We start from the raw sequence: 25,244 nt of genomic DNA on the forward strand, positions 1-25,244 counted from the left end.
CTGAGCATCACCTGATCTATAGGCAATGTTATGTGCCTTTAGTAGAAGCCGCACTTCCTTGTTCATCTATGGTTTCTGATTTGGGTACATTGTGATCTTATTTTCTGTGGTAACATTGTCAATTGTGGTATTGATGTATTCCAGTACTGAGTACATGTAAAAGTCGATGTTAGTTTGAGAACCACAGGTGGCCTAAGAGGCAAATATGCTCCAGTCCTTAAAAGGACTTTTGTGGCCCTGTTAGCTAGCGTTTGGTGTCCCTAACTGTCTGTCCCTGCTCCAAAATGCAACCTCTCCCTACACTGACAAAACACATAATGTAAAATCGCTGCCAGATCGGGTTCTGTTATAGGGTTGGGGGTGTGTCCATGTGCTCAAACGTTTCAATTGGTTGTCCTGTCCCAACTGATGGATGTGTCAAGGGTCAAAGTTTGGCACAATGAAAAAAAATATGGCCCGTGTGAATATCTCCATATGTTCGCATGTTGGGCAAATCGCGAACGAGCAAAGTTCGCCGCGAAACTACACAACCGAACCACAAGGCCATCTCTATCGGCTACATCATCATCGAGTACTGTATGCAAATCACTGATGTCCTCCTCAACGGTCTCTAAGTCAGGAGCCTGACCGCTCGCAACACCAGCTCCCACGCCACTCTCATCATCAATACTTGCCCGCCTACTGAAGGAAGCAGCAGATGCCTACTCTAGTAGCTCGTCCACGCTGTATAGTGGAGCTGAGCCCACAGTATATAATACTTGTCTGGCTGAGGAAACATAAAAGGAAAGAGGCAGGTGGAGGACAGGTGAGGGCACAGGGCCTGCTCCCAGTCCATGCCAACTAAGTGTTGTGTCTGACGAACCCACCGACTCGTGGCTGGGGGTGTCTGATGTCACTTGGGATGAAGTGGATGACCGAGTCAACCATTCAAGCACCGCTGGGTTGTTGGTCAAGACACGACCGCTAGATGACACCAGGAGCTAAGGCCTCTCAAAGTGACCCCTGCTGCCACGCCCCCTTACTCTGCTGTGACCTGTGCCTGCTCCAAAAATATTTAGGCCTGTGCCCCTCCCCTGTGCAGGGCCTGTCACTTTCTCTCTGATCAAATAAGTAAAAAAAAATTCTATTAATACACTCCAAAAAGGGCTTTAATTTTCTCACTTCACCACACAATGGCTAATAAGACCCTTTTCCCCCGAATAAAATACACCAAAAAGGGCTTTAATTTATTCACTTCACCACACAACAGCTAATAAGCCCCATTTCCCCCCCTCTATTGGCTTTCGAACAATAGAACATATACCTGCGGCTGTGAACGGCAAATAAAGTATTTTTTTGCCACTAATACACGCCCAAAAAGGATTACATTTTCTCAATTTACCAACAGTTAATAAGCCCTTTTTCTTTTTTCCCACTAATATACACCAAAAAAAGGCTTTAGAACATATAACTGCGGCCGTGAATGGCAAATAATGTTTTGTTTTTGCCACTAATACACGCCAAAAAGGGCTGTAATTTTTTTACTTCACCACACAACGGCTAATAAGCCTCTCCCCCCCCCCCTCTAATACACGCCAAAAATAGGCTTTAGAACATGTAACTATAGCCGTGAATGGCAAATATATATATATATTATTTTTTTTGCCACTAATACACGCCAAAAAGGGCTTTCGTTTTCTCACTTCACCACACAACGGCTAATAAGCCCTTTTTCTTTTTCCCGACTTATACACGCCAAAAAAAGGCTTTAGAACATATAACTGCGGCGGTGAATGGCAATTTTTTTTTTTTTGTGCCTCCAATACAAGCCAAAAAGGGCTGTAATTTTCTCACTTCAGCACAAAGTGACTAATAAGCCCCTTTTTTCCCCCCACTAATACATGACAAGAAAAGGCTTCAGAACATATATATAACTGCACCGCACAAGGGCTAGTAAGACCCCAATAACAAGAAAGGTTTTCTGGAATTACAGGTATTGCAAACCTGAAATGAGCAGCTATATAATGGAAATTTGGATCCGCAGTCAGTGCAGGAAGGTGTAATAGGATTGTTCCTATTACCCAGGCTGTAAACTCCCCTATTGGACCCTGTTCTGCTTCAATACTGTGGAATGATTCCTCCCTATGTTTTCCCTACACTTCTACTGCTCTTTCCCTGAACTTCTATTGAGCAAAATATAAGTTTTCAAGTCTTTCCTAGCACTGTCCCTAGCGCATGCTAACGTCTCTCCCTGCACTAAGTACACTGGAAAATGGCTGTGACATCACAGGTCTGGGTGGCTGCTGATTGGCTGCATGCATGGCATTGTGGGTGATCCCTCGTTCCCAGAGTTCCTTGCTCCATATCCTAACATGTGCAGCAGCCATTTTAGGAAAAAATGTGATTCGTTACCACGAAGCGTGAGGAAATTCAGATTTGCTGCTAATTGAATAATTCCTGAAATTCAGATTGATTTCCACTTCATCATCTTCGATTCGCTCATCTCTAATAACAATAACCAAGTCAAACAAATAATTTAAAAATGTTGACTTGGTCATTTATTTATTATAGAAAATGATCCAATATTAGATGTCTGTGAGTGTCAAAAGTATGTGAGTGGCTTGGATACATTTTTGACTCAGTTTTAATACAGTTTATTTATTTGTTCGATTTGGTTATCTTTATCTCCTTTTAGGACTTGTGTAAAAATCTGATGAAGCTTTAGATAAAATTTATGATGAAATATAGAAGATTCTGAAGGGTTCACAAACTTTCAAGCATCACTGTACTTATTGAGGTTCTCTGGTTTATAAAATAATTTTGGTGACTGAAAGGAGTCCCCTAGTTGGTAGCTTTTTTAATTACAGTAGCCGGAATAGAGTGTGGACAAAACAGCAGTCTCTCTGGACACCTGTGCATCACACACATGCAAAAAAGTGTATTACTTCATTTGCCCTGTAGTGGCACTGCAGAGTTATTGAAAACTTTTGATCAGTTTTGACTAACTCTTGAAGCTCATCAAGCGAATGCCAAGAGTGTGCAAAGCAGTAATCAAAGCAAAAGGTGGCTACTTTGAAGAACCTAGAATATGACATATTTTCAGTTGTTTCACACTTGTTTGTTATGTATATAATTCCACATGTGTTAATTCATAGTTTTGATGCCTTCATAGTCATGAAAATAAAGAAAACTCTTTGAATGAGAAGGTGTGTCCAAACTTTTGGTCTGTACTGTATATATATATATATATACTACAGAGGACAGTATACTGCTTCAGATGGATCTGGATAGATTGGAGGCTTGGGCAGAAAAGTGGAACATGAAGTTTAACACTGACAAATGTAAAGTTATGCACATGGGAAGGAATAATGCAAGTCACCCGTACATACTAAATGATAAAACACTCGGTGACACTGACATGGAAAAGGACTTAGGAATTTTAGTGAACAGCAAACTAAGCTGTAAAAACCAGTGTCAGGCAGCTGCTGCCAAGGCCAATAAGATAATGGGATGCATCAAAAGGGGCATAGATGCCCGTGATAAGAACATAGTCCTGCCACTTTACAAATCTCTAGTCAGACCACACATGGAGCACTGTGTACAGTTCTGGGCTCCTGTGAACAAGACAGACATAGCAGAGCTGTAAAGGGTACAGAGGAGGGCAACTAAAGTAATAACTGGAATAGGGCAACTACAGTACCCTGAAAGATTATCAAAATTAGGGTTAATCACTTGAAAATGACTTCTGAGGGGAAATCTATTAAAGAAGACCTTTCATTACAATAAAAAATCTAAACTAAGTATACAGACATGGAGAGCTGCGCCCAGGATCTCCCTGCACTTATTATTATCCCTGGGCGCCGCTCCGTTCTCCCGGTATAGGCTCCGGTATCTTCAGATTTTCGGCTAAACTGGGAGGAGCCTTCTCTTGTTCTTCTGGGCGTCTCCTTCTTCCAGGCTGTAGCGCTGGCTAATCGCAGCGCTCAGCTCATAGCCTGAGAGGTTTTTTTCTCTTAGGCTATGAGCTGAGCGCTGCGATTGGCCAGCACTCCAGACTGGGAGAAGGAGACGCCTAGGAGAACAAGAGCAGGCTCCTCCCAGTTGAGCCGAAAATCTGAATATACCGGAGCCTATACCAGGAGAATGGAGCGGCGCCCAGGGATAATAGTAAGTGCAGGGAGATCCCTGGGCGCCGCTCTCCATGTCTGTATACTTAGTTTTGATTTTTTATTGTAATGAAAGGTCTTCTTTAACAATGTATAAATGTTAGCATGCACAGGTTAACATACACCAGAAAAACCCACATAAATGGTGGGCAAATTTGTCTGACCCTAAAAAAGTTACCTCGGCATCATGAAGTAATCCTAAAAAAGCAAACTGAGACTAAACAGGCTAAGATAATCAGTAATTTTATTAAATACATAAATATGACAAAAGACACTAAAGTACATCAAAAGATGTGGTGCGAATCACTCCTGAGGAATAGTATAACGCAGATGTATATAAATGGAGGCTTGTAATAAAATGCTAAAACGTCCCTGAAGGTGGAAGGGAAGATAAGTGATCAAGTGGGGCTGCCATAAAAAAAAATAAAAAAAACACCAGAAGTTGCCTTGTTAGTTTTAAATCCCAAGGTAGCAATACAAAGAGGTAGTGCAACACAAAGGTAAGATATATATTAAACCCTGAAATAAGGGAAAATGTCAAAAAGTATATGCAACTACCTAAATTGTATATAAATGTAAAAAATAAATAAAAAAACAGCGACAAACAATGAACTGGCCGTCACAGTGAATCACTATCAATGTATGCTCCCAAACCTCCTAACAAAGATAAAGTGCAAAGTGCAAAAGCAAAAAACAATGCCCTCATATTACTGACAATTGGATCCCACAAAACCTACCCATGAAGTTAGGGGGAGATGATTCCTCAGGAAAGCCGTACACCACAACGCACATTTTGGGGGCAAGGCAGACGCCGAAACGCCGATTTTCAGCCCTATAAACTATGTGACTAAAAACATAGGCTAAATAGTAAATCAGGACTAAACCCTGAATAAAACAATATGGTCTAAGATTAGTTTATCTGTCCAGTGAAGGGCCTTGTGGCACTGCTGAGGCTACGGCCTGTTATCATTTCGATACCTGGGTCCACACAGGGCATTATCTGTTGTGACAGTTACATTTTGACTCTTTCTATTAAATGGGTATTTTCACAATCCCCATTTATCACCTATCCCCAGGAAAGATTATAGACATCTGATTACTGTGGCCCTACTGCTGAAACCCCCACTGATTGTTAGAGTGGGTAGTCTAGTCTGGGTAGGAGTTTTATTGACCATCTGTCAGCAGTTTTGTACCTATGACACTGGCTGATCTGTTGCATATGCGCTTGGCAGCTATAGGCATCTGTGTTGGTCCCATGTTCATATGTGCCCGCATTGCTTAGAAAAATTATGTTTTATTTTTTTGCAAATGAGCTTCTAGGAGCAACGGGGGCGTCGCCATTACACCTAGAGGCTCTGCTCTCTCTGCAACTGCAAATCCCTCTGCATTTTGATTGACAGGCCAAGGCAGTAAAAACATCATCACGCCAGTTCCTGTCAATCAAAGTGCAGAGGGCACAACAGTTGCACAGAGAGCTGAGCCTCTAGGTGTAATGACTAGTGTTGATCACGAATATTCGAATTTCGAATTTTTATCGCGAATATAGGTACTTTGAAAATTCGCGAATATTTCGAATATAGTTATATATATTCGGAATTTCGAATATTCGAATATATTTTTTATATTTCTATATTTTATTTTATTTTTTTTATTTTTTTTTTTGATTTTTCGGTACACATGATCCCTCACTGCTTCTAGCTTGTGGGCCAATAAGAAGGCTGAAATATACTTGACTTTAGGAGTAGTAGTGTTTGCAAATTTTGCTCTATATTCGTTTTTTTTTAATATATTCGCTATATTGCTATATATTCTTGTTTTAGAAGACTAAGTTATAGCAATATAGAGAATATTCGAAAAAAATCTAATATAGAGCAATTTAGCTAATATAGTGCTATAATCTTCTTTGTCTAATAGTTGTAAGTTGAAAAATTCTCAATAAAAAATTCAAATTCCGAAAATTCGAATTCCGAAAATTCGCATATTACACAATCATTACCTTTCCGATTTTTCGAGTAAAAAAAAATCGTGAATTTTCGAATTTGCGAATATTCGACGAATATTCTACAAAATATTCGCGAAATATCGCGAATTCGAATATGACCCCTGCCGCTCATCACTAGTAATGACAACACCCCCGGGCACATATAAACATGGGACCAACACAGATGTCTTCAGCTGCCAAGCAAACATGCAACAGGTCAGCCAGTGTCATAGGTACAAAACTGCTGACAGATGCCCTTTAAATAAAGCTGGGGAACAAAGATAGCCAAGTGCTGTGCGCAAATGTGGATCTTGACAATTTGTTAATCAAAATATATATGAATTGAACACAAACAAAAAATATATAAAAAATTTGCCCTACTTAAATGTCACACATATAATATACAGTAGGAAGGACATCTTTGTGCCACTATAACAGATCAATAAACAGAGACCCTCTCCTATATCTTGGGTAGATGTCTCATCATATCCGGGGAGGGGGGCAGGATAGCTGTGCCGTAAAAAAAAATTGCCCTGAAGCCGACACATCAGGCACATAAGGCTGATGGCTCATAAATTGGGCAAAGCCAATAACCGTTAAATTATTAAATAATTTACACCTCAGATTAAGCAGAGACCATTGGATTAATGGCTCCTGGAATCTATATAGTTGGCACATTAACCATGGACCAAAACATTCTAATGATATGCATTATGTCTACTGCATCTGTACATGCACTTTTATGGTTGACCTTTATCTATTGTGATTCATTATTTTATTAAATGTGATATTGATAAATTACTATTTGAAGTGGATAAGGCTGGCCCATTAGCATATTCCAATTGTCCGTGATAATAATTTCACACACTTAAAAACTCTAACAGTCATGAAGAGACTTTTTTTTTCTTTTTTAGCTTCATGACCAAACTGAGATCAGTATAAGAATGAATTATGACAGCCATATCAATTAAACGTAAAAAAAAAAATTCTAAAGATAATTGCGTTCAAAGATTAGATAATTTGATGTCTGTCTCTGTGTAATATGTGCTTTATGTGGAAAATTAATGCAATTAGGATTGAATCATTAGAAATTTCTACTTTCATAGTTCTCAAAGTTTTTAGATGACATGGTACATTTGAATGATAAATGATGGAAAGCAAGAAATTTCATGTTTCCAAGGTGTCTCTACGCTAGGAAACCTATTATTAAATACTAGAGTGGCAGTAACCTGTTTAGGTAGCATTAATTTAATTACATTTTCAGTAATTACTTGACATTTAGATTTTTTTAGATAACTGAATGTCTTGGCGTCACGGATTTGGTCCGAATGCGTTGCGGGTGTGTTCAGAGAAAATAGTGTGATTTTGCTTGCGAGTGCTGTCAGTTTTGTATGCGATTGCATCACGTTATTGCGTTTTTTCCCCACGCGGGTGACATGCGGATTGCATGCGTTTTTCACACGCGTGAAAAAATAAATTATCCATCCTCTACATCAGGGGTAGGCAACCTCCGGCACTCCAGGTGTTGTGAAACTACAACTCCCAGCATGCATACTTGCTCTTCTCTTCTCAGAACTCTCATAGAAATGAATGGAGCATGCTGGGAGTTGTAGTTTCACAACAGCTGGAGTGCCGAAGGTTGCTGATCCCTGCTCTACATTCACCTGTTACTGCAAACACATATAAATACCCCCAGCATGCTTTGGTTTTTTGGACAGCTTCATTTGTTTGGGGAGTTTTGGTAGTTTGGCGTGTGTGTTTGGTGATTGGATTTCCATTTGCAGGATGTCCACTTTCACTGTATCATCCACTGGCTATGTCTTCTTGCACTGGCTGATCTTCCACTGTTTTGGAGAGCAGCCAGAAATGATTGAGGAGGAACCGCGGAGGAAGTGTATGTGGGTGCATCCAATCATTTCGCAGCGGGCCAGCAAAGATCAATTCGTTGGCTTGTACTCTGACCTCCGTGCGCACCCTCTAAAGTTCTTTCATTATTGCCGCATGTCGGTGGCTACGTTTGATCATCTGTTGGGGGAGTTGAGGCCTGCCTTGACTTTCCAAGACACCATTATGTGGCGGAGTGTGTCACCTGAAGAACTTCTTATTATTAGGCCTCATGCACACGACCGTTGTTGTGTTCCGTGTCCGTTGCTCCGTTTTTCGTGATTTTCTGCGGACCCATTGATTTTCAATGGGTCCGTTGAAAACTCGGCTAATGCACCGTTTGCCATCCGCGTCCGTGATTTGTGGTTCCAGTCCGTCCAAAAAATATAAGCTGTCCTATTGTTTTCGCGGAAAACGGTTTGCGGACCCATTCAAGTCAATGGGACCGCTAAAAAACACGAAGGCACATCCGATTGTCATCCGCGTCCGCGTCCGTTTTATTTCAATCATTTGCCATGGCAAAACTGTCCACCAGAACTTGTGGCAATAAAATTTAAAATAAGATACAGGAAGTTTAAGATCACAGGTTATGCAAATTGCTAGGCACCTGTGGTGAAAATCCATAGTGTGGTGTGGCAGTGAGCGGCTGGCTATTATATTTCTTGCCAACTAAGATGCCCCGCTGGAATGTGGAGAGACTTATTTGTTTGGTGCAGGAGAGGCCCGAACTATGGGACACCTGGTCAAATATTTATCAGGACCGAGGTCGCAAGGAGTTGGCTTGGGAGCAAGTGGCCCGTAGCATGAGACGGGAAGAATGGTCGTAAGCAGATGGCCGAGGCCGTGCAGCTTTAGGTAAGTGATAGCAATGTCGTTGTGCTGTCCTTGCCCAGTCTGTCCCTAAAATGATGTAGCTATCAATTCCATGAGGTCTGAAGAATGTATATTTTGTGGGCCAGGTTCATTTGGCATAAAACCTGTATATGGTTTTGGAAAGAGTCGTGCACTAAATACCATACCCCATCATTTTTTACAATAAATGGCTGACCCTCCCTTTGCTCCAGCAAACAGTACTTATGTCTCAAACCTGTATGTGCACTTTTTATTTCGTGACACGTGTCCCTTTTGAAATTGAGCATCCTATATTTGTCTCCATGTCATATTATAAAGACTTTTAGTCCAAATGGCTTGCACGACTAATCTCCTCCTTCCTGAACTTATTGTACATTAGTATCCCCACACCTGCAGTACAGTACCATGTGCTGTCTAATCCGGTCAATTCATACATTTATCAGAGTTGGCACCTTGATTTTGCTTTTACTTTTCCCTTTGCTATTTCTACTGCAATTATATATTTTTTTTGGCTTACATTTGTTTACATTAATTGCTATATTTCATTTCTATACAGTGAAACAGACGAAAACAAGGTGGAACAGCTGCCGGGACCAATTCTGCCGGGATCTGAATAGTCAAGTCCGGAGTGGGGAAGGCAGCTCCAAAAAGAGGCCATATCTGTGCGCTGCTCAATTGCAGTTTTTGCGTCCGGTGATGGATTTGAGGCCGTAAGTAATTTTGTTGTGTTAAAATCCTTTTTTCCTGGTAATTATTAGTTCCTAATTTTGGTTTAGCCATAGTGGTCAAGAATGTAAGGGGTTGTGTGGCGTTGTACAATTGTTGACCTATCCTTTGTGTCGGTGAACCAAATCATTTTTGTGGGGTAGTAACACCGGCCACCACCGATGATGAGCAGTATGATGAGACAACACGTGCAGAGCGCACATGCCGCCTCCTGTATCTTTTTTTTTCCTGAGTGGCACTATCTTTTTGAACAAGTCACATAGATCTCGGCAATTAGAGCAGGAATCGAGAAGGGAAATGGGCCGTGCACACTGAACGCATTGTCTCCTCATACAGTTGATCGTCATGGTGGTTGGCTGTTGTTCCCCTGCCAATATGAACTTGTGTACTTATCCTGTGGATAGTTAAAAAATGTGAAAAGTTATGAAAAAGCCTGTTGCCTTTTTGTGGCCCTGAATAGCGTAGCCATTTGTGTGTGTTTTGTAATGTTCATAATTTCTGGAACATACACGCTAATTTTATTATGGTGGTTTTAGGATCTGGTACCTCTTCTGTACTGTAATTGACATTACATATTTTTAATGTTTGCTTATAAACCTCAACATGGAGTCATCAAAGTTCAACTATATAAAAATGACACATACAGAATCCGCTTTTAATAGAGTATAATGATGCTCCAACAGTGTCCGTACAGCTGAATAGTAACTACTACTACCACCATTGCCTTGTAATGCATGCTCCATGTTATTTATTAGGAAATGATGTTCTTTTTGGTTTACATTACATATGGATGGTAGGAAGTTCAAAGCAGGCCAGATACAGAAGAAATACCAGTATTAGATGAATCTCGTCTGGTGGTTCCAAACCAACTGAATGGATCCAACCGGACGTGACTCAAAAAAGAAAACACTATAGTAGGCGCCACTCCCAAGAGTATGGAGGAGATAGGTATGGTAAGTAATCACCCCTTATACCAGATGATGGTGACGATACAGAATAATCTCCTAACAGGAGGTTGGTGATTCTGAAGATTAGAGTACTCACTTCACAGGGGGGGGTAGTCACAGGATAAAGCTCAAGACACCCGTGACCAACTGCCCCCCTAGCCAGGATCGCATATCAGATGGTATCAATTGATGGCCGCCAAACGATAAGGCTTCTGATCAAATGCAGTTTATTATAGTAGAAAATACAAATATAGGGATATTTCTCTGGATGCTGCCGAAGATCTTGGTAGAGGGTATGAAAGTGTCCTTTCCGGTAGCATTGTGAAACAATCGGATGGACCCAAAAATGCCGCCTTCTACTATGTTCCTCATCCAACAGAACGGATCGCTGTCCCCATCGCCGAGAAACAAGCCAGTGCAATACGACCTCTTCCTCTGAGTCATCCGCCATGGTAAAACAGCAAAGACAAGCAACCAAACGAACCTCTCTACCCTGTAAAGACTACAGAAAATGGCCACCAAACCAAACTCAGGTGACCAGCATATATACCAGTATCCTGGGTGGAGATATTAAAATTACCCTTTTTCTTCTTTCCGTTTTTTTGGACGGTCTGCCAAAAAAAAACGGAAGACACACGGAAAACACAACGGAACCAGAAACGGATCACGGAACAACGGAACCCCATTTTGCGAAACGGAACACAACAACGGTCGTGTGCATGAGGCCTTACTTTAAGGTAGACTATATATTATCACTCTCAATTACCCACTGTTTGCAAATACATAGCAGTTTTGTATATGGTCTGTGTCTTCATAGCTTTACCTATTTTATGTCTAAGTACTTTAAAATAGTAAACATGTATTGTATATAGTTCATTTTTATTCATTAATTGTGTGTGCTTTTGGCCCAGTCACTTTGTCTAAAGTAACTTGTTGTACTACCAAGTCATTGATTAGTCACACCAGATTCAAGTTACGCAGGGGTTAATTATTCTAATCCTGCCTGTAATGATGAGGATACGTCACCTGTGTGTATATGGTAATGGTGTTAAAGTTGATTTAGCTAAATGCTATTCCTTTCTTGAAAGTATCTATCAATATAAAGCATTAATTCCCAATCTTGGAGCATGACCTATTTTAAATTTCAACTTGCCAGACACATAACCATTAAATAATGTAAAGCAATTTTGATTTTTAAACGTGTGCAATTTTGTGTATTAATATATTTTTTTGTCATTTCAGATATCTGGCGACGGGCAATTCTTTTTCTTTGTTACATTTTGAGTTTAGAATGGGGACCTCCACAATTGCTGGCGTGGTACAGGCTACATGTGCCACCATTTGGTTGAGACTGAAGGCTTCAGTGCTGCCACATCCAACCAGGCAGAAGTGGCTTGATATAACCCAAGTCTTCCTGGAGAGAGCTCAATTCCCAAATTGTATTGGTGCCCTTGACGGAAGGCACATACGGGTTAAGAAGCCACCAAACTCAGGGTCCCAATACTATAATTATAAACAGTTTTTCTCTGTAGTTTTGTTGGCCTTGGCTGACACAAACTACAGGTTTATAATTGTAGATATCGGGTCCTATGGAAGTACTGCAGATGCTGTACTTCTTCAGGGCTTCCAGAATGGGTCGCTGGCTTCAGTCCAACCAACTGGATGTACCACAGCCAGCAAACCTTCCTGGCTCCTCTGGCCCACCAGCACCTTATGTAGTTGTAGGGGACAACGGTTTTGCCCTTTCTACCCACCTCATGCTTCCCTTACCTAGGCGAGGTTTGGATGCAAAGAGGCACACTTTTAATTATTGTTTAAGTAGGGCAAGAAGTTTTGTGGAGTGCGCCTTGGGGATTTTTTCTAATAAATGGCGGGTTCTTCTTTCGCCCATCCAGCTGGCACCAGAAAAAGTCAATGTGGTCATCAAAGAGTGTGTAATGCTGCACAATTAGGGTACTTTCACACTAGCGCAGGACGGATCCGACAGGCTGTTCACCCTGTCGGATCTGTCCTGCCGCGATTTTGCCGTGTCGTCGGACCGCCGCTCCATCCCCATTGACTATAATGGGGACGGGGGCGAAGCTGTGGCGCAGTACGGCAGTTCGCGGTGAGAGGCCGCCGGACTAAATAGTCGGACATGCAGTACTTTTAGTCTGGCGGCCTTTCCCCATGCACTGCCGTACTGCACCGGAGCTCCACCCCGTCCCTATTATAGTCAATGGGGACGGAGCAGCAGTCCGGCGGCACGGCGAAATAGTGCCAGGACGGATCCGACAGGGTGCCATTTTTGCCATCCATCCCCAAAGGTTCTCAATTGGATTTAGATCAGGGGAACACGCAGGATGGGCCAAAAGAGTGATGTTATTCTCCTGGAGGAAGTCCCTTGTCCTGTGGGCATTGTGCACTGTAGCATTGTCCTGTTGAAAAACCCAGTTGTTACCACACAGACGAGGGCCCTCAGTCATGAGGAATGCTCTCTGCAACATCTGGACATAGCCAGCGGCCATTTTACGCCCCTGCACTTCCTGAAGCTCCATTGTTCCACTGAAGGAAAAAGCACCCCAGACCATTTTGGCGCCCCCTCCACTAGAAAACATCTCAGGTGGGATCTGCTTGTCAGGCCAGTAACGTTGGAAACCATCAGGACCATCAAGGTTACATTTTTTCTCATCAGAGAATAAAACTTTCTTCCACCTTTGAATGTCCCATGTTTTGTGCTCTCTTGCAAAGTACAAACGAGCAGTTCTGTGGCGTTCAAGGAGACGAGGTCTTTGAAGACGTTTTTTGTTTTTGAAGCCCTTCAGTCTCAGATGCCGTCTGATTGTTATGGGGCTGCAGTCAGCACCAGTAAGGGCCTTAATTTGGGTCGAGGATCGTCCAGTGTCTTGACGGACAGCCAATTGGATGCTCCGGCTCAGTGCTGAGGACATTTTTTTGGGTCTTCCACTTGACTTTTTTGTTCCATAACCCTCAGGATCATTTAAGAAATTCCAAATGACTTACTGCATCCCACCTCAGCAGCGATGGCGCGCTGTGAGAGACCCTGCTTATGCAGTTCAACAACCCGACCACATTCAAAAAGGGAGAGTTTATTGGCCTTTGCCATCACAACAGGTGACTACCTGACAGAAAATGACAATGAATCCACATCTTTGCACAGATTTGGCCTTTTAAAGGCATGTGGTCCTAAAATTTTGATCAGCTGAAAAACAGCCTTTTTCAGTTTATTCATTGTTTTCATTAAATTGAATGCTCAAAAAATGTTTTGTCTCACTCTCATTTCTTCTTGTTGCATGTTGAAGCTCTACTTGGAACCTTGTTAAGATCCAGCCATGCTAAATATGATTTTTTGCCATTTTTCAAGTGGTCTTAAACTTTTGATCAGGACTGTATGAGTCGACATCTGATGAAGACGCCCAATTCTACAGTCTGCCATCAGGAAGAGACACTTTCCAACTTGGAAGATCTGGATCTGCTGGACTGAGAGTGAGGGACTTAGTTTCTGAATATTTTATGTCCCCTATCGGTTCATTCATTTTTTTAATTATTTTTTAGTTAGGGACTCGCAAGATAATGAGGACCCTTGACGTGGTTTGCCAGCTTACATATTTTGGTTACAGATATTGTTTATAACACGGTATGGGAAATATGTACTAATACCTCCTTTATAGAAAGTGTACAATTTTGCCTCAAATGTATGCATATTTTACCATCATCATTAATAAAGTTGTAGTGGGGCTCATTCTCATGTAATAAAAACTATCAGTACATGTGTCATGGCAATTAAACTTCATCTGTAATGTTTTGACTATTGTGTGCTTAAATGACATTATATTTTTTCTAACATGTTATGTATATTTGTCTAATAAATAGTGATGAGCGGCAGGGGCAATATTCAAATTCACCATATTTCGCAAATATGAGTTCGCGAATTCAAGATTATATTCTTGGAAAATAGTGTTTAGAGAGGGCTCACTTCCTGGACAATGATAGGAGTGGGTGCACCTACAAGGAAGATTACACCCAATCTTCGGAAAAAATGTATATATGAACGAGTAGTAGGGCACACCTACACTTGGACACACATAGGAGATTTAGTAAATACAATTTATTCAAACAAACACTGTGTGCAATAACACTAGATCCTTCCAATTATGTTTGTCTATGAAATAATGCTTATATAGCAAGTCAGAAATGTTCAGCTCTTTAAGATAGTTCGTAGTATTCAGGAATTACAAGGCAAATATCACAGGAAGATATAGTCTTGTCACTTATATTCCTTTTGTTTGGTTTTGGTGTCCCAAAGCTCACTTTATATATGACCTAGTTCAGCGATAGTTTGTTACTCACGGTTGTGTCGGCTGTATTGCGGTTAGCGTGGCGTCCCACGTATGTTCCGCTTGCAGGCAGTGATGTAGCTTCCAGGGTATGGATCCAGGGATCTTTGGTCATCAATTGCAGGAGTGCTGCAGTTAGGAATTTGTAGGTGGAGATTCCTACCAGGTGCACTGATTAAACAGCAGACAGTTTTTTACTGCAGCCATCAGTCATAGATTTTCTCCTGCCAATTGTGTCAGATACCGATCTGACAAAATTGGGGAAGAAGTCGTAGCTAGAGTTGAGCGAACACCTGGATGTTCGGGTTCGAGAAGTTCGGCCGAACTTCCCGGAAATGTTCGGGTTCGGGATCCGAACCCGAACCGAACTTCGTCCCGAACCCGAACCCCATTGAAGTCAATGGGGACGCGAACTTTTCGGCACTAAAAAGGCTGTAAAACAGCCCAGGAAAGAGCTAGAGGGCTGCAAAAGGCAGCAACATGTAGGTAAATCCCCTGCAAACAAATGTGGATATGGAAATTAATTAAAATAAAAATAAAAAAAATAAAAATTAACCAATATCAATTGGACAGAGGTCCCATAGCAGAGAATCTGGCTTCACATCAGCAGAGAATCAGTCTCTTCATGCAATAGCAGAGAATCTGGCTTCATGTCAGCAGAGAATCAGTCTTCATGTCATAGCAGAGAATCAGGCTTCACGTCACCCACCACTGGAACAGGCCACTGTCACATATTTAGGCCCCGGCACCCAGACAGAGGAGAGAGGTCCCGTAACAGAGAATCTGGCTTCATGTCAGCACAGAATCAGTCTTCATGTCATAGCAGAGAATCAGGCTTCACGTCACCCACCACTGGAACAGGCCACTGTCACACATTTAGGCCCTGGCACCGCAGACAGAGGAGAGAGGTCCCGTAACAGAGATTCTGGCTTCATGTCAGCACAGAATCAATCTTCATGTCATAGCAGAGACTCAGGCTTCACGTCACCCACCACTGGAAGAGGCCACTGTCACACATTTAGGCCCTGGCACCCAGACAGAGGAGAGAGGTCCCGTAACAGAGAATCTGGCTTCATGTCAGCACAGAATCAGTCTTCATGTCATAGCAGAGAATCAGGATTCACGTCACCCACCACTGGAAGAGGCCACTGTCACACATTTAGGCCCTGGCACCCAGGCAGAGGAGAGAGGTCCCGTAACAGAGAATCTGGCTTCATGTCAGCACAGAATCAGTCTTCATGTCATAGCAGAGAATCAGGCTTCACGTCACCCACCACTGGAACAGGCCACTGTCACATATTTAGGCCCCGACACCCAGACAGAGGAGAGAGGTCCGGTAACAGAGAATCAGTCTTCATGTCATAGCAGAGAATCAGGCTTCACGTCACCCACCACTGGAAGAGGCCACTGTCACACATTTAGGCCCTGGCACCCAGACAGAGGAGAGAGGTCCCGTAACAGAGAATCTGGCTTCATGTCAGCACAGAATCAGTCTTCATGTCATAGCAGAGAATCAGGCTTCACGTCACCCACCACTGGAACAGGCCACTGTCACATATTTAGGCCCAGGCAGCCAGGCAGAGGAGAGAAGTCCCGTAACAGAGAATCTGGCTTCATGTCAGCACAGAATCAGTCTTCATGTTATAGCAGAGAATCAGGCTTCACGTCACCCACCACTGGAACAGGCCACTGTCACATATTTAGGCCCCGGCACCCAGACAGAGGAGAGGTTCATTCAACTTTGGGTTGCCCCGCAATATAATGGTAAAATGAAAATAAAAATAGGATTGAATGAGGAAGTGCCCTGGATTACAATAATATATGGTTAAGGGGAGGTAGTTAATGTCTAATCTGCACAAGGGATGGACAGGTCCTGTGGGATCCATGCCTGGTTCATTTTTATGAACGTCAGCTTGTCCACATTGGCTGTAGACAGGCGGCTGCGTTTGTCTGTAATGACGCCCCCTGCCGTGCTGAATACACGTTCAGACAAAACGCTGGCCGCCGGGCAGGCCAGCACCTCCAAGGCATAAAAGGCTAGCTCTGGCCACGTGGACAATTTGGAGACCCAGAAGTTGAATGGGGCCGAACCATCAGTCAGTACGTGGAGAGGTGTGCACAGGTACTGTTCCACCATGTTAGTGAAATGTTGCCTACTACTAACACGTTCCGTATCAGGTGGTGGTGCAGTTAGATGTGGCGTGGTGACAAAACTTTTCCACATCTCTGCCATGCTAACCCTGCCCTGAGAGGAGCTGGCCGTGACACAGGCGACCTCTTGCTCCTCCTCTGCCTTCGCCTTGGGCTTCCACTGGTTCCCCTGTGACATTTGGGAATGCTCTCAGTAGCGCGTCTACCAACGTGCGCTTGTACTCGCGCATCTTCCTATCACGCTCCAGTGTAGGAAGTAAGGTGGGCACATTGTCTTTGTACCGGGGATCCAGCAGGGTGGCAACCCAGTAGTCCGCACACGTTAAAATGTGGGCAACACTGCTGTCGTTGCGCAGGCACTGCAGCATGTAGTCGCTCATGTGTGCCAGGCTGCCCAGAGGTAAGGACATGCTGTCCTCTGTGGGAGGCGTATCGTCATCGTCCTGTGTTTCCCCCCAGCCACGCACCAGTGATGGGCCCGAGCTGCTTTGGGTGCCACCCCGCTGTGAACATGCTTCATCCTCATCCTCCTCCACCTCCTCCTCGTCCTCCAGTAGTGGGCCCTGTCTGGCCACATTTGTACCTGGCCACTGCTGTTGCAAAAAACCTCCCTCTGAGTCACTTCGAAGAGACTGGCCTGAAAGTGCTAAAAATGACCCCTCTTCCTCCTCTTCCTCCTGGGCCACCTCCTCTTCCATCATCGCCCTAAGTGTTTTCTCAAGGAGACATAGAAGTGGTATTGTAACGCTGATAACGGCGTCATCGCCACTGGCCATGTTGGTGGAGTACTCGAAACAGCGCAACAGGGCACACAGGTCTCGCATGGAGGCCCAGTTATTGGTGGTGAAGTGGTGCTGTTTCGCAGTGCGACTGACCCGTGCGTGCTGCAGCTGAAACTCCACTATGGCCTGCTGCTGCTCGCACAGTCTGTCCAGCATGTGCAAGGTGGAGTTCCACCTAGTGGGCACGTCGCATATGAGGCGGTGAGCGGGAAGGCCGAAGTTACGCTGTAGCGCAGACAGGCGAGCAGCGGCAGGGTGTGAACGCCGGAAGCGCGAACAGACGGCCCGCACTTTATGCAGCAGCTCTGACATGTCGGGGTAGTTGCGAATGAACTTCTGCACCACCAAATTCAGCACATGCGCCAGGCAAGGGATGTGCGTCAAACCGGCTAGTCCCAGAGCTGCAACGAGATTTCGCCCATTATCGCACACCACCAGGCCGGGCTTGAGGCTCACCGGCAGCAACCACTCGTCGGTCTGTTGTTCTATACCCCGCCACAACTCCTGTGCGGTGTGGGGCCTGTCCCCCAAACATATGAGTTTCAGAACGGCCTGCTGACGTTTACCCCGGGCTGTGCTGAAGTTGGTGGTGAAGGTGTGTGGCTGACTGGATGAGCAGGTGGAAGAAGAGGAGGAGGAAGCTGAGTAGGAGGAGGAGGAGACAGGAGGCAAAGAATGTTGCCCTGCGATCCTTGGCGGCGGAAGGATGTGCGCCAAACAGCTCTCCGCCTGGGGCCCAGCCGCCACTACATTTACCCAGTGTGCAGTTAGGGAGATATAGCGTCCCTGGCCGTGCTTACTGGTCCACGTATCTGTGGTTAGGTGGACATTGCCACAGATGGCGTTGCGCAGTGCACACTTGATTTTATCGGACACTTGGTTGTGCAGGGAAGGCACGGCTCTCTTGGAGAAGTAGTGGCGGCTGGGAACAACATACTGTGGGACAGCAAGCGACATGAGCTGTTTGAAGCTGTCTGTGTCCACCAGCCTAAATGACAGCATTTCATAGGCCAGTAGTTTAGAAATGCTGGCATTGAGGGCCAGGGATCGAGGGTGGCTAGGTGGGAATTTACGCTTTCTCTCAAATGTTTGTGAGATGGAGAGCTGAACACTGCCGTGTGACATGGTTGAGATGCTTGGTGACGCAGGTGGTGGTGTTGGTGGTACATCCCATGTTTGCTGGGCGGCAGGTGCCAACGTTCCTCCAGAGGCGGAGGAAGAGGCCGAGGCTGCAGCAGCAGAAGAGGCCGAGGCGGCAGCAGCAGAAGAGGTAGCAGGGGGATCCTGAGTGACTTCCTTGTTTTTATGGTGTTTACTCCACTGCAGTTCATGCTTTGCATGCAGGTGCCTGGTCATGCAGGTTGTGCTAAGGTTCAGAACGTTAATGCCTCGCTTCAGGCTCTGATGGCACAGCGTGCAAACCACTCGGGTCTTGTCGTCAGCACATTGTTTGAAGAAGTGCCATGCCAGGGAACTCCTTGAAGCTGCCTTTGGGGTGCTCGGTCCCAGATGGCGGCGGTCAGTAGCAGGCGGAGTCTCTTGGCGGCGGGTGTTCTGATTTTGCCCACTGCTCCCTCTTTTGCTACGCTGTTGGCTCGGTCTCACCACTGCCTCTTCCTCCGAACTCTGAAAGTCAGTGGCACGACCTTCATTCCATGTGGGGTCTAGGACCTCATCGTCCCCTGCATCATCTTCCACCCAGTCTTGATCCCTGACCTCCTGTTCAGTCTGCACACTGCAGAAAGATGCAGCAGTTGGCACCTGTGTTTCGTCATCAACAGAGACGTGCTGAGGTGGTATTCCCATGTCCTCATCATCAGGAAACATAAGTGGTTGTGCGTTAGTGCATTCTATCTCTTCCACCCCTGGGGAAGGGCTAGGTGGATGCCCTTGGGAAACCCTGGCAGCAGAGTCTTCAAACAGCATAAGAGACTGCTGCATAACTTGAGGCTCAGACAGTTTCCCTGATATGCATGGGGGTGATCTGACAGACTGATGGGCTTGTTTTTCATGCGCCATCTGTGCGCTTTCTGCAGAAGACTGGGTGGGATATAATGTGAACGTGCTGGATCCACTGTCGGCCACCCAATTGACTAATGCCTGTACCTGCTCAGGCCTTACCATCCTTAGAACGGCATTGGGCCCCACCAAATATCCCTGTAAATTCTGGCCGCTACTGGGACCTGAGGTAGTTGGTACACTAGGACGTGTGGCTGTGGCAGAACGGCCACGTCCTCTCCCAGCACCAGAGGGTCCACTAACACTACCACTACCATGTCCACGTCCGCGTCCGCGTCCCTTACTAGATGTTTTCCTCATTGTTCCCGTTCACCACAATTTTGAAATGGCAAATTTGGGAATAGTTTTTCAACCCAGAACAAAAACTGTGCTTTTACGGTCACTACAAATAATTTGACCAGCTAAAACAGTACTGATTTGGAGGAATATAAATGTCAGGCCTATTTTTTAGGCGCTGTGTGACAAGTATATCTTTAATCACAGAATTAGACTTGTATCTGCACTGTAGCGTGTGTGTTAAGTTTTTCAGAATGACACTATCAGCACCTTGAATCTAATATACCCTTTTTGGGATAGATTTAAAGTAGGCCTGATATAGCAGAAACTACTAATTTTGAGAATGGCAAATTTGGGAATAGTTTTTCAACCCAGAACAAAAACTGTGCTTTTACGGTCACTACAAATAACTTGATCAGCTAAAACAGTACTGATTTGGAGGAATATAAATGTCAGGACTATTTTGTAGGCGCTGGGTGACAGGCTCAACTTGCCCCTGATGTAGTATATGGCCAAAAAATAACCACACTATTGATGGTTAAATGCACTTCGGTGACACAGGCTCAGCCTGCACCTGATGTAGTATATGGCCAAAAAATAACCACACTATTGATGGTTAAATGCACTTGGGTGACACAGGCTCAGCCTGCACCTGATGTAGGATATAGCAAAAAATAACCACACTATTGATGGTTAAATGCACTTGGTGACAGCTTGTGCTGGCGCACCACAAGCCACAAAATGGCCGCCGATCACCCCAGAAAAAAGTGATATAAAAACGCTCTGGGCAGCCTAAAAAAAGTGAGCAATTCAATATCAGCACTTCAATGATCCACAGCTGGAGATCGATCACTGAATTAAGTCTTTTGGAGGAGTTAATCTGCCTAATCTCGCCCTAACGTCGCAGCTGCAACCTCTCCCTATGCTTGAATCAGCAGAGTGACGTGCAGCGCTACGTGACCCAAACTTATATTGAGGTTGGGTCACATGCTGCACTGGCCAATCACAGCCATGCCAATAGTAGGCAAGGCTGTGATGGCCTCTTGGGGCAAGTAGTATGATTCTTGTTGATTGGCTGCTTTGCAGCCTTTCAAAAAGCGCCAAGAAAGCGCCGAACACCGAACCCGAACCCGGACTTTTACGAAAATGTTCGGGTTCGGGTCCTTGTCACGGACACCCCAAAATTCGGTACGAACCCGAACTATACAGTTCGGGTTCGCTCATCCCTAGTCGTAGCCAACTCCGAAACGCGTTTGGTAAAAGAGGATCCCATGAAACTGAATATATAACCGGAGTATTGAAGCGCTTTATACTAACTATAAGAAAAGGGATCGGTATCTGACAAAATTGGCAGGAGAAAATCTATGACTGATGGCTGCAGTAAAAACCAGTCTGCTGTTTAATCAGAGCACCTGGTAGGAATCTCCACCTACAAATTCCTAATTGCAGCACTCCTGCAATTGATGACCAAAGATCCCTGGATCCATACCCTGGAAGCTACATCACTGCCTGCAAGCGGAACATACGTGGGACGCCACGCTAACCTTAATACAGCCGGCACAACCGTGAGTAAAAAACTATCGCTGAACTAGTGCATATATAAAGTGAGCTTTGGGACACCAAAAACAAAACAAAAGGAATATAAGTGACAAGACCATATACTCCTGTGAACTTTGCCTTGTAATTCCTGAATACTACGAACTATCTTAAAGAGCTGAACATTTCTGACTTGCTATATAAGCATTATTTCATAGACAAACATAATTGGAAGGATCTTTCCTTCTCTGTCTACATCAAGCTCCTTTTTTTCAGGACTACATTCAAGTGTATGATTCAGTGTACAATTTTAGAGATTTTATTCATTTTTATGAGAATTTATAGCATGCAAATATTTGTTTAATTATATTTTACGTGTTATTATACATATGTGTTATTGCACACAGTGTTTGTTTGAATAAATTGTATTTACTAAATCTCCTATGTGTGTCCAAGTGTAGGTGTGCCCTACTACTCGTTCATATAAAGATTATATTCTTGATTGTGAAAATCGGCATTGTATTATTCGCGTAATGCGCACGAAATACCGGCGTGGGGTAGGCAATTTTTCTATTGGTTGCTAGAGATGTTGCTAAGCTGTGACAAAGCCTTCTCATTGGCCCACAAGCTAGAAGAAGGGAGGGATGATCACCGGATATGTACTGTGTTAAAAAAAAAAGAATATTCATCATTACGTATATATAGCACTATATTAAGAAAAATTGCGAATTCTCGGAGTGGCGATATTCGCGAAAAAGATTTGCTTTTCGAATAGTCGCGCTCAACACTACTAATAAAGCATTTTTTGTATAATCCAGTTTCGACAAAAATATTTTTGGTGAAAACCACAATAATATTAGTGTGTGTGTCAGTGATTTAGAAAAAAGTTATAGTTATAGTAAATAGTTAAGTGTATTTGGGTTATATTCATGTTTAATAAAAGAGTACAATGATTATTGTGTTGAATGTGTTGGTGCGACATAAAGATAATTATGCACTGTATATAATAAAGGGAACAAACAATAAAAAAGTTGAACAAAAAACTGTATTTACACAGATAATAGTCAACTCGACTATATTTTGTTTTTAATGTAATAAAATTAAATACTCTGAAAATAAAATAAAAATATCAATTTACAAAACGCCTAGATGGCGAAGGGGGTCCTTATACTAAGGGCCAGGGAAGGCTGTTTGGGAAGGGGGCCCAGAGTACTGGGATGGCCCAGCTTGAGATGAGGAGGGGACATGCTGGCCATAGCTAGATTCCCACTGATACTGGGGCCCATATGGCGGCATAGGCGGCCCATAATGATCCCTTGGAGGAGGAAATTGGTGAAAACCCTTTGGGGCCTGAGACATTTGCATTTGCCAGGGGCCAAACATATGCCCGTGGAGGTGCCAATTTTCCAGGGCGTAAAACATCTCAGTAGGGTCTTGGGGGGAGTGGCTGCCTCCAGAACGATTTCAAGAGCCGATCTGGTTCTCAGTAAACGTTGTGAAGGCAAATAATGGGCCATACTCCGGGCAAACAGATCGTGATGATCCTCCTGCCGGGCTCTAGATAAATAATCTAGAACTTACTTATTTATATTTGCTTCGGCAGGAGGCATTGCCTACCTGCTGGGTAGAGCCAAGAAGGGGGGGGGGGAATCGCCTCTGGATGCAGCTGGAGGCCTGGATGTTGTAGTGCTTGTTCCTGCCACACTCTCCATCTGCGCAGCCACAGAGGTAGTCTCTTCTTCACCCGCACTGGAAAGCTGTGGTGCCGACTCTTTCCCTTCCTCCTCTAGGTTGTCCTCCATTCTATAAAAAATATAACAAACATACTACATAACTATATGAACACTATTTAGGATTCAAAATATTCATTTCATATATTCCTATCATGAGCAAAATACATTTGTCACATAGCACTACATGACCTAAACTACATATGACATATGTGGTCATTTAGCTACATTGGGTATATTATAAGTGTCATAGGTGGCTATACCAACAATTCCTATTAAATTTGTCATGTTTTTCACCTACTTTTGCTAAAGAAATTAGTAATGGGAATGGTTGCTATCGGCAACTATGCCATTTCACATTTAACAATTGTTACCAATCACAGTACCTAACTAGTCTACATACAGTGAGTATTGCTTAATATGTAGTGGTCAGTGTGTAGAATGTACTTACGGACGCAGCTCCATGACGTCACGGAGGAACATCAGCTGCTCCTTGAATATATAGGACCTTTTCTTGGGTGGGCCGGAACCACTCCGCCCATGGTGCTTGGGTGGGCTGGAACCACTCCGCCCAAATGTAGGCAAATATACTATTCTACAGTGGATAACATATGACATAACCTATATACTAGGAAGGATAACGTATGACATGGCCTATATACTAGAGAGGCTAACATATGACATGGCCTAAATATTAGAGAGGATAACATATGACACGGCCTATATAGTAGGCAGGATAATGTATGACATGGCCTATATACTAGAGAGGATAACATATGACATGGCCTATATACTAGGGAGGATAACGTATGACATGTCCTATATATTAGGGAGGATAACATATGACATGGACTATATACTAGGGAGGATAACATATGACATGGCCTATATACTAAGGAGGATAACATATGACTAGGCATATATACTAGGAAGGATAACATATGACATGCCCAATATACTAAGGAGGATAACATATGACATGGCCTATATACTAGGGAGGATAACATATGACATGGCCAATATACTAGGGAGGACAGCAAGGATCAAACATGTATACATTGTCTATCTATTAAAATTCTTCCAAATTTGGCTTTGGGTTTTCTCCCAGATGGTGGCAAATAGATCCTGGGTTACCTCCACCCAGGCCGCATCTTTCTTATAGTGATCCTGGTACTCCCCAGAACGAAGATCCCAGAGGCAGGGCCTGTCCTGCACTAGGACAATAAGCCTCTCCACATCCATTGCCCGTGGTGTCTTTGGCATTTTGGATTTTTTTGTCTCCGCAAGGGCTGTAAAATGGTGCAGCAAACTTCTGGCTCATGTGCTGCCTCAAGCCAGACGCAGAGAAACTCCTACTTCCTGTCGGATATCCCTTGGGTGTTGCTAAGTTACTTGCGTGAAAAACGCAATGCAATCCGGATACAATGCATTTTTCACGCAGCCCCATGACTTCTATGGGGCCTGCATTGCGTGAAAAACGCTGAATATAGAACATGCTGCGATTTTCACGCAACGCACAAGTGATGCGTGAAAAACATTGCTCATGTACACAGCCCCATTAAAATGAATGGGTCCGGATTCAGTGCAGGTGCAATGCGTTCACGTCACGCATTGTACCCGCGCGGAAAACTCACTCGTGTGCAAGGGGCCTAAATGTTTCACAAACTAGAAAGAAAAGAAGACTGGTAATTGTGTCCAAACCTACCGGTCAAATAACCTCACCGTCTAAGATGAAAGATGCTCACCTGAGAGGGTTGTGTGTAACACAACTGCCACGTATTATGGAGGCCCATAATCCACGTATTATGGAGCTTGAGGAGGCAGGGTGTCCTGATTAGGACCCTCAGGAACGAATATTCAAGACTCAAAGAAAAACTG

The sequence above is a fragment of the Bufo bufo genome, chromosome 10 (assembly GCF_905171765.1).
Source record: "Bufo bufo chromosome 10, aBufBuf1.1, whole genome shotgun sequence".
Taxonomy (NCBI): domain Eukaryota; kingdom Metazoa; phylum Chordata; class Amphibia; order Anura; family Bufonidae; genus Bufo; species Bufo bufo.